General features: G+C 36.6%; 1 pseudogene; it reads right to left on the bottom strand.

Moving 5' to 3' along the window:
* Window positions 1-6662: 6662 nt before the first annotated feature.
* Window positions 6663-7146, bottom strand: LOC113410110 (small ribosomal subunit protein uS14 pseudogene; annotated as a pseudogene).
* Between the last annotated feature and the right edge of the window lie 1228 nt (window positions 7147-8374).

Below are 8374 nucleotides of genomic sequence, written 5' to 3'. Positions count from 1 at the left end.
ATCTTTCACTTTGTTCCAAGATTGTTTGGATTAAAAAAAAATCAATTCCAAGGATTGAAACTAGGCCTCAAAGTGCATAGGCAGTCAATCTGGCAAAAGGTAAGCATGTCCCAAAATTTGTTTAAGTAATGGCCACCTGTATTAAAAAAAAATAGTTTTCAATGGAATAGTCTTCCCAAATTGTATTTCAAGATAACAAATGCAAAACCAAGCATGTTTTAATGCAGGCTGCAGGCCATATTCATCTCTCCCAGAAAAAATATAATATATTGCACCAAAAGGCAACCTTGAGAGATCTTCAGCATTTAGCAGAGGAAAAAATCCCTTCTGAGTTGGCGCTGTTGTAGGAAGCACTTCATATTATGTATGAACACTGTGCAGTATTGATTAAGGTATATTTTAATCAATGTGTGAATACTTTAAACAGAGTGGCTTTGATAGGCCTTAAGGGAATCTTATTTCATCCAGTTCAAAGGTTAGGAACCTATGCTCCCAAAACAGCTGGTGAGGTGATAATGCATAATTACAAAGCTGAATCAGATTCTGCAGTAGAAAAAATTAAAGCATTGCAAGATAGCATTTGTATATTAGTTCAGTGACAATGAATTGCACTGATTTATTTTTAGCAACAGTAGATATGGATTGCTAAAATTTAGAATGTAAGGAAGAATAAAGCACAACTGGGAAGTGTTAAACAATATTTATTAATTCACTTCCCAGAAAATAAATGTATGTCTTAATAGAGAAGTGAAAAATTAGACAAAATATATCACTGGAACAAAATTAGTACTTATATTTATCTTCTTTAAATAGATCTGCCAACTCAATGAGTCAGAGCTTTGCATTTTCATATAATTGAAAAAATTGAAATACTACAAAATTGAAATATTACACATATATAACTTGCAACATTATAACATCATACAACTTTAAAAACTTTCCTTTACTAAGCCAAGAACCAAATAGCTTTACTTAAAGTCTTGCTTTTCAACTCACTTAAAAATCTGGGAGACAACCACTTAGATGGTTGTTTCTGGCAGAATCTTTTAGCAATCTTATGTATTAAGTAGTATATAAAAACTGATGTGAAGTAACTTTATATAAAAGCTCTTCAACAGTGCCTTATTCAAAACTGTCATAAATGTAAGTTCTTTCCATATAAAAGAAAGGTGTAATACAATAGCAAAAGAAATTCTGGAGAGATTCTTTAATCTGATTTGACACTCTGTTCAGGACTCTAAAAGTGGCCTGATACAGAGGTTGGCAAATGTTTTCTGTAAAGGCAAGATCCTGACTGTTTTCCTACTCTATGGCATGACTGACAGGTCTGCAGATCAAGGAGCACAGGAGTTGTTGGACAGTATCAGCCTGCCAGCAAAGAGACTAATGAATAAACCACCATTGCCACTACACAACATGGCTACCACCGGCTCTGCCCTTTGCTCCTATAACTTGAAGATCCAAGGGAGGGATCAAATATTGGATTTGTGAGCATCTAGAAATAAACAAGGTGATAATGAGAAGTCAGCATGGAATTGTTAAAAACAGATCAGGCCTGACAAATCTTATTGCCTTTTTTGATAAAGTAACTAAATTTGTGGATCAGGGAAATGCTGGCCTGATGTTCATTAACATATTTATAAATGATCTAGATAAAGGGACAAAGGGGGGTATTCATCAAATTTGCAGTGCACCAAGCTGCAGGAAATTGCCAATACTTTGGAAAATAAGCTGAAGATTCAGAGGGAACTTGACAGATTTGAGCATGGGGCCCTATACAACAAAATGCAGTTCAGTAGTGAGAAAAGTAAGGTCATGCACTTAGGCAAGAAAAACCAAATGCCTTATAGAATAAGAGGCAACCAACTCAAAATAGGAGCTGTGAGAGGGACCTAGGTGTCCTGGGGAATTACCACTTAAGTATGAGTTAGAACTGAGTTGCAACTGCCAAAAAAGTCAACATGGGTCTAGGCTGCATCAACAAAGGGATCACATTAAGAACATAGGAAGTAATAGTACTGGTTTATACTGAACTGATGAGACTACACTTGGAGTACTGTGCCCAGTTCTGGTCATCATTATTCAAAAAAAAAAAATGTTCAGAACCTAGAAAGAGTGCAAAGAAGAGCATCAAAATGATAAGAGGTCTGGAGAGTAAATCTGAACATCTGAGGGAACTAGTTATGTTTAGTCTCATGAGGAGAAGGCTCAGAGGAGACATAATAGCAGTCTTCCTATACTTGAAGGGCCAGCACAGGGAAGAGGGTGTTGATTTATTCTCCCTAGCACTTGAGGGAACGATGAGAAGCAATGGGTGGAAGCTCATCAAGAGTGAGATTCAACCTGGAAATTAAAAACAAATTTTCTGGCAGTAAAAATGATTAAACAATGGAACAGCTTGCCTTCTAGAATTGTGAGTGCTCTCTCATTGAAAGTTTTCAAGAAAAGACCAGACAATCATTTGTCTGACATGATATAAGAAATCCTGCCTTGGACAGGTGGTTGGAATCAGTGGTGGGATTCAAATTTATTTACTATCTGTTCTGTAGGCGTGGCTTGGTGGGAGTGGCAGGGGAAGGATACTGTAAAATCTCCAGTCAGAGGGGCTATTTGCTGGTTCTCAGAACTACTAAGAATTTCCGCTACCAGTTCTCCAGAGGTCCCTTCCAGCCCTGTGTTCAAGGGTATTGGGTAATGCAAATTAGCTATTTTTTGTATGCCTGATTATTTGTCATGGGGTTTGCACTTAGGTTTTTTTTGTTCCTGCGGGGATGAATGTGTGTGGTGTGCCTCTATATAAGCAGATAATCATTCTCTCACAAAGGGAACATTTTAATGTTCCCTTTCCATACTTCTGAAATGTCCTTGTCCATTCCTACAAATTTAGGCTTTCTATTTTCAGAAAGTTAAAAATGTCATTGAATAGTAAGCTTACACATTATCAAAACAAATTGTAACTCATACTGATCCCATTTGTGTTCTGGCCCATTCTCATGGTTACAATCATATGAAGAAGAGATTATGGATGAGCCTTATAGCAGGGTTTTAATTCCTATATGAATAGTTCTGACTTCTGGGAACTATACAGTATTCAACCCCTAACATCCAAGAGGCTACAGAATGAAGCAAAAGTTGTCATTGTTTATGTGAGAATGATGCAATTGCATTGCCTTCCATTGAGGACTTGCCTTCCATTGAGGACCTGTATACTGCACAAGCCAGAAAGAGAACTGTGAAAATATCTACAGACCCATCATATACTGGACATAAACTGTTTCAACTTCTTCCCTCAAGATGAACAGGGCACTGCATGCCAAAACAAGTCCACACAGAGACAGTTTTTTCCCCATACCATCATTCTTCTAAACAACTAATTTCCACAATACTATCTTATGCCCTAGGACATCAAACCACCTAGTAGGGCTGCATTACTTATTATCCTTCTCATCGTTCCTATTATCTATTCTTTGACATCTTATGAATATCATTTGAGTTATGATTTACACTGATTGCTGTTATTTAGTGTCTTATATCACTGGGTATTGTATATTCATAATGACTGTATTATGATTATGATCATGATTTATCACTTGTTGTTTGTATGTGTTAAGCCTGGATTCCCCAACGGGTGTTAAGGAAAACAAACTAAACAGAACGTGCAGCGAAGTCAGATAGGAAGACAGGTAAATGTGTGAGATAAGCCTTCTCGTTAACACGCAGTAAAAATACAGATACGCTTGTGCTATCAAAATTATAATTTATTCCATTTAAGAATTATAGCATAGTCATGTAAACAGTCCAGTAGTCATATATCAATTTCAGTAAAGTCTTGTCAGGGATACTCTATTTGCAAAGTCCATGTTGAATAGCCAGTGTCAGTACACATATAATAAATCTGTCCAAAACTTATCTTCTCTCCGTTGAGAAATATCTTCAAAGTAATCCAACACTTCTTCTCCTCCCCGATCCAGCAAGAATGCAGTATTCAATAAGCCAGCCAGTAAGAGCCAGAGAGTGCCTTGCTGCTTATATAGTACTTTTACAGCTGCACCCTTAATTACATTCCTTTAGCTTAAAGTCACATACACTTTATCTGACAAACCATGATTCATCATTTTATTATCTTTACCCAAAACAGTTAGGGTAAAACAATGTTATCCCTAACAGTATGTACACTGAGAGCTTGTGTACTGGAGACAAATTCCTTGTGTGTCCAATCACACTTGGCCAATATAGAATTCTATTCTATTCTGTCCTGTCCTGTCCTGTTCTGTTCTATTCTGTTCTATTCTATGCTTCATCATTCTGATCTCCTGCCCACTCCTGCAGATGTGGTACAGCCAAGAAGGCAAACTAACTGGTGCATCCCTCCCCTCTCTTATGTGATTTTGATCAAAAATTTATGGAAAAAGGTCTTGGATGGTAATAACCTCTTTTTCATATCCCACCACTGATTTACATACTGTAAGCATACAATGCTTGCTTCCTTTGTAAGGGCACGGTCAATGAAGGGAAAATATTGCTTTCTTTTCAGAGATCATTTTCCTGTGAAAAAAAGAATGAACATTCAAAGAGTTCTCTATACCTTCAGCAATATGTTTAAATAAACATATTTATGATGCACTAAATTGACATTTGATGGAAGTTACTATTTATAAAAAACCTTGTCATATTACTCTTGTTGAATCGCTCATAAATTCAGGGTTGAATAAAGTGATCAGATTACATTAAATGCATGTTGGTATCTCTAACTTTCTGCAATGAATTAAAACTGGCTGATCATGTCTCAAGTGCATTTCACTTGCTGTTGATTCATGTGCAGCAATATAACTTTCAAAATTCCCTTATGCCACCAAACTGACTCTGATATACTGAAGGCTGGAGAAGATTATGGTAGCTCTAAGATTGAAAACTCTATCATGGCAACAGATAAATGCAGTAAAGATATCATTAATGCATAAACAAAACCATCAGCTATAGAAATAACTATTCATTTAATCCACTGCTGAATTCAAGGGAGAGTCTTGTTGTTTAATGACTATGAAAAAAACAGGCTAAGATATGTAAATGCCAATATATTGTTTCTCTTCTCTTCTTATTAATCTTTGTTTTGTGTACTGTAAAAAAGACATTGGGTTTCCTTTTTGCATTCAAAATAAATGTGTTCTTCACAAAACAAGATAAGTCAGGTGAATTGAGAGCAATCAAAATGCAGGAAGGTGGAAATATACAAAAACTAGTTTTTAATTAAAAAATAAAAAGTCGGTCATAGAAATAACTTTTTTCCCCTTTGTACAGGGCTTCTTTGTTTCTTTGTTTTGAAACCCAATCCATCTTTAAAGGCTTTTTAAGCTGGCAAAAATGCATTATTATTAAGCTGGTAGCTTCTATTGTTTCAGAGGCAGCTATGGCTATGGATGAATGCTTTCAACAGAAGTTAAAAGAGATAATGAGCCTTTAATGATACAAAATCAGAGTCTTGTGTGCTTAGTGAAGCTTGACACAAACTCTAGCTTTCAGCCAGCAAGAGGGGCTTATACTATCTCCCAGTTTTCTAAGCTCCAAATACACACAAAAATGCTTTCTTATCCAACTCTCTCTCAAGATATTATCAGTAGTAGATGTCTATGATATTCCGCTGTTAAGTGATATGAAGCATCAAATAGCCATGGTGAAAGTAAACTCAATTTTGTCATCTCCTCCCCTGCAATCTTTTAATGGATACCAGGAAGAAATAATTTTCTGGGTATCCTTATGCATATATTTATAGCAATTCTTTAGGTTTTTTTTTCCTGAAGTTCCTTTATCTGCTTCACTTACCATAGGCAAATAAACTTTCACAGTTCAACTTTCTAAACTAGCTTCAGTGAAGCCAACATAAACTATTTATATTAATTAATCTCTCCTTCACAAAGACTCATCTTCTAGGATCAAACGTCTTAGAATTCATGTTTAATTCTTTAGCAAATATTAAGAATTTGTTGTTTGAAGTGAAAGATGGAGGCCATATTGAATTCCAAAAGCAAAAGCAAACACATTAGGAATTAATGAGATGTGTTGGTGCAGTGGTTAGAATGCAGTAATGCAGGCTAATTCTGCTGACTGTCAGCAATTTGATTCTGATCAGCTCAAGGTTGACTCAGCCTTCCATCCTTCCAAGGTCAATAAAATGAGGACCCAGATTGTTGGGGGCAATATGCTGACTCTGTAAACCACTTAGAGAGAGCTGTAAAGCACTGTGAAGTGGTATATACATTTAAGTGCTATTGCTAAATCAGATGAATTCAAGTTAATTGGCTACAACCAATGTATCTAGACTCTCCAAAAATCTGAGCAATAATTATTATCCAAACAAAGAAGCTACCAGTGAATCTCATCATTATAGTAAAGGTGATTTAAACTAAGTTTAAATTAAGTGCTAAGTTTCAAATTTCATTTCCTGGTCCAGTTAAAATTAAGAAGCCTTAAATGTGGTTTCATTACAGGTAGTCCTTTACTTGCAACCATTCATTGAGCAACCATTCAAAGTTAATATAATGGTGAAAAAAGTGACTTACGATCAGTCCCCCATTCCTGGGGTTGAGTGATTGTAATCCAGGTACTTGGCAACCAGCTCACATTTACAAAGGTTGCAAAATTGGGCACACTAATGTGGTGACTCATTATTTTTTTTTACATTTGAGGATGACTGATTTTTATTAAACAATCAAAGGAAACCAAACAGGCTTCAGATTTATTTTATTTATTTATTTATTTATTTTTATTTGTCAATTATCAAACTGTGTTAAATATGACTGTCACATAATTAACACATCAGCATTAACAAACAGAAATATTTGAGAGTCAGGGTGGACAACTCTCCACAACGGTAAGGATAGCAAGAACAGTTCATCCAGCCACATATTCCAGCTTGCCAGTCGCCTCAAACCACTTCTGTAGACAAGTATTTAATCCAACTTAATGAAGCCGATGTCTTTGGCATACTGGCGGAAGCACTGGCGACACATGTTGAGGCTGTACTTGCGGATCAGTCCGTGCCGGTTGGAGCACACACGGCAGGATCACGATCCCTGCCCAAACTTCCTGGGATGGCTCCAGTAGAGCTGCTGGTGTCCCATGGCGGTGGTTGCGTGTCTCGGGTGCCGAAAGGGGAAAAAAGGAAAAGGCAAATGGCTCGTTTTAATGGCAGCATCACTTAACAATGTACGTTCTGGTCCCAATAGTCATCATATGTTGAGGACTACCTGTATTCATTTTCTGCAGAAATTGTCAAGAATCTCCTTACGTGGATGTAACAATAGCTTAGATAAGACCTGATAGACAAAATGCTACAGTAGCCAGTGGTTACAACAAAAATTTAAATGTTAGCTTGCAAAATGCTGATAGTGTTATTGTCAGGACCAATTCCCTAATTAAATCATGAGCCTTGAGCCAAGCTTCAAAACAAATCCAGTTATTTATTAGGAGCTTTATGTCAGCACATTCCAAGTAAAGCCAACTCTGATCCCACATAATTTATGGTCCAGCTCTAACCCTGTTTTCCCCCTCCCCCCAAGTTGTGTAATCAGTCACATTCTCCAATGAAGCAATTTTGTGAGTTGTAGATATCACTCTTCTCCAGCCACTGTGTGTTAACCCCAGAGATGGCCTTGTCAGAGATATGGCTGCAATGTGCTTTTGCTTTGTGTGCCATGCTGCCTTGCCTCAGCTGCAAATTCATTTTCCCATCCCCCTTGCCTATGGCAACTCAAGAGCAGGCCAGGGATGCTTTATGAGTTGACATTCGGCTCCCCTCGCTTCCTGCAGGTGACCTGTGCAAAGCAAAAATAATTATCCCAAATTCTTAAACAAATAATTAATAATATTGTTCAATAATCTTTTGTCAATACTATAATTTAACCAAGTTTGTTTCTTTCTTCTGATAATTCTAAAACAGAATGAACATTCCTTCTATTTTAAATACCAGACAATTAGTTGCTGACCTCTGCCCATAATTTGTATGGAATAAACATCTTACATTTTGATATCTTTTAGGGAAGAATCATATAGATAGAAAATTCATTTCCATTATATGTAACTAACCAACATCAAACGTTTTCAATATGTAAATCTTAAATTCCTCCCATCTGTCGGGCAATGCCATTCCTGATTTGAGGAATGCCATTGCCTTTCCTGACTTCTAACACAGCATCTCCACTCCAGAAAGACTAAGCCATTCATTGCTGTGTGAGCCAAACCTAATAAGATATTTAAGACGGACAACAGTTTCTACTTTTCTAGAATCCTGGATCTATCAGTTGGTGTAGATGATTAATATAGTGGACAATGCTATTTATTTCCTCTTCTATCAGCTGCTACACTATATACATTTTCA

This window comes from Notechis scutatus, chromosome 1 (genome assembly GCF_049901735.1).
Source record: "Notechis scutatus isolate UNSWTSFEM ecotype Mainland chromosome 1, rNotScu1.2, whole genome shotgun sequence".
Lineage (NCBI taxonomy): Eukaryota > Metazoa > Chordata > Lepidosauria > Squamata > Elapidae > Notechis > Notechis scutatus.
The sequence above is the reverse complement of the archived record's forward strand: the minus strand, read 5'-3'. Positions and strand labels throughout refer to the sequence as shown.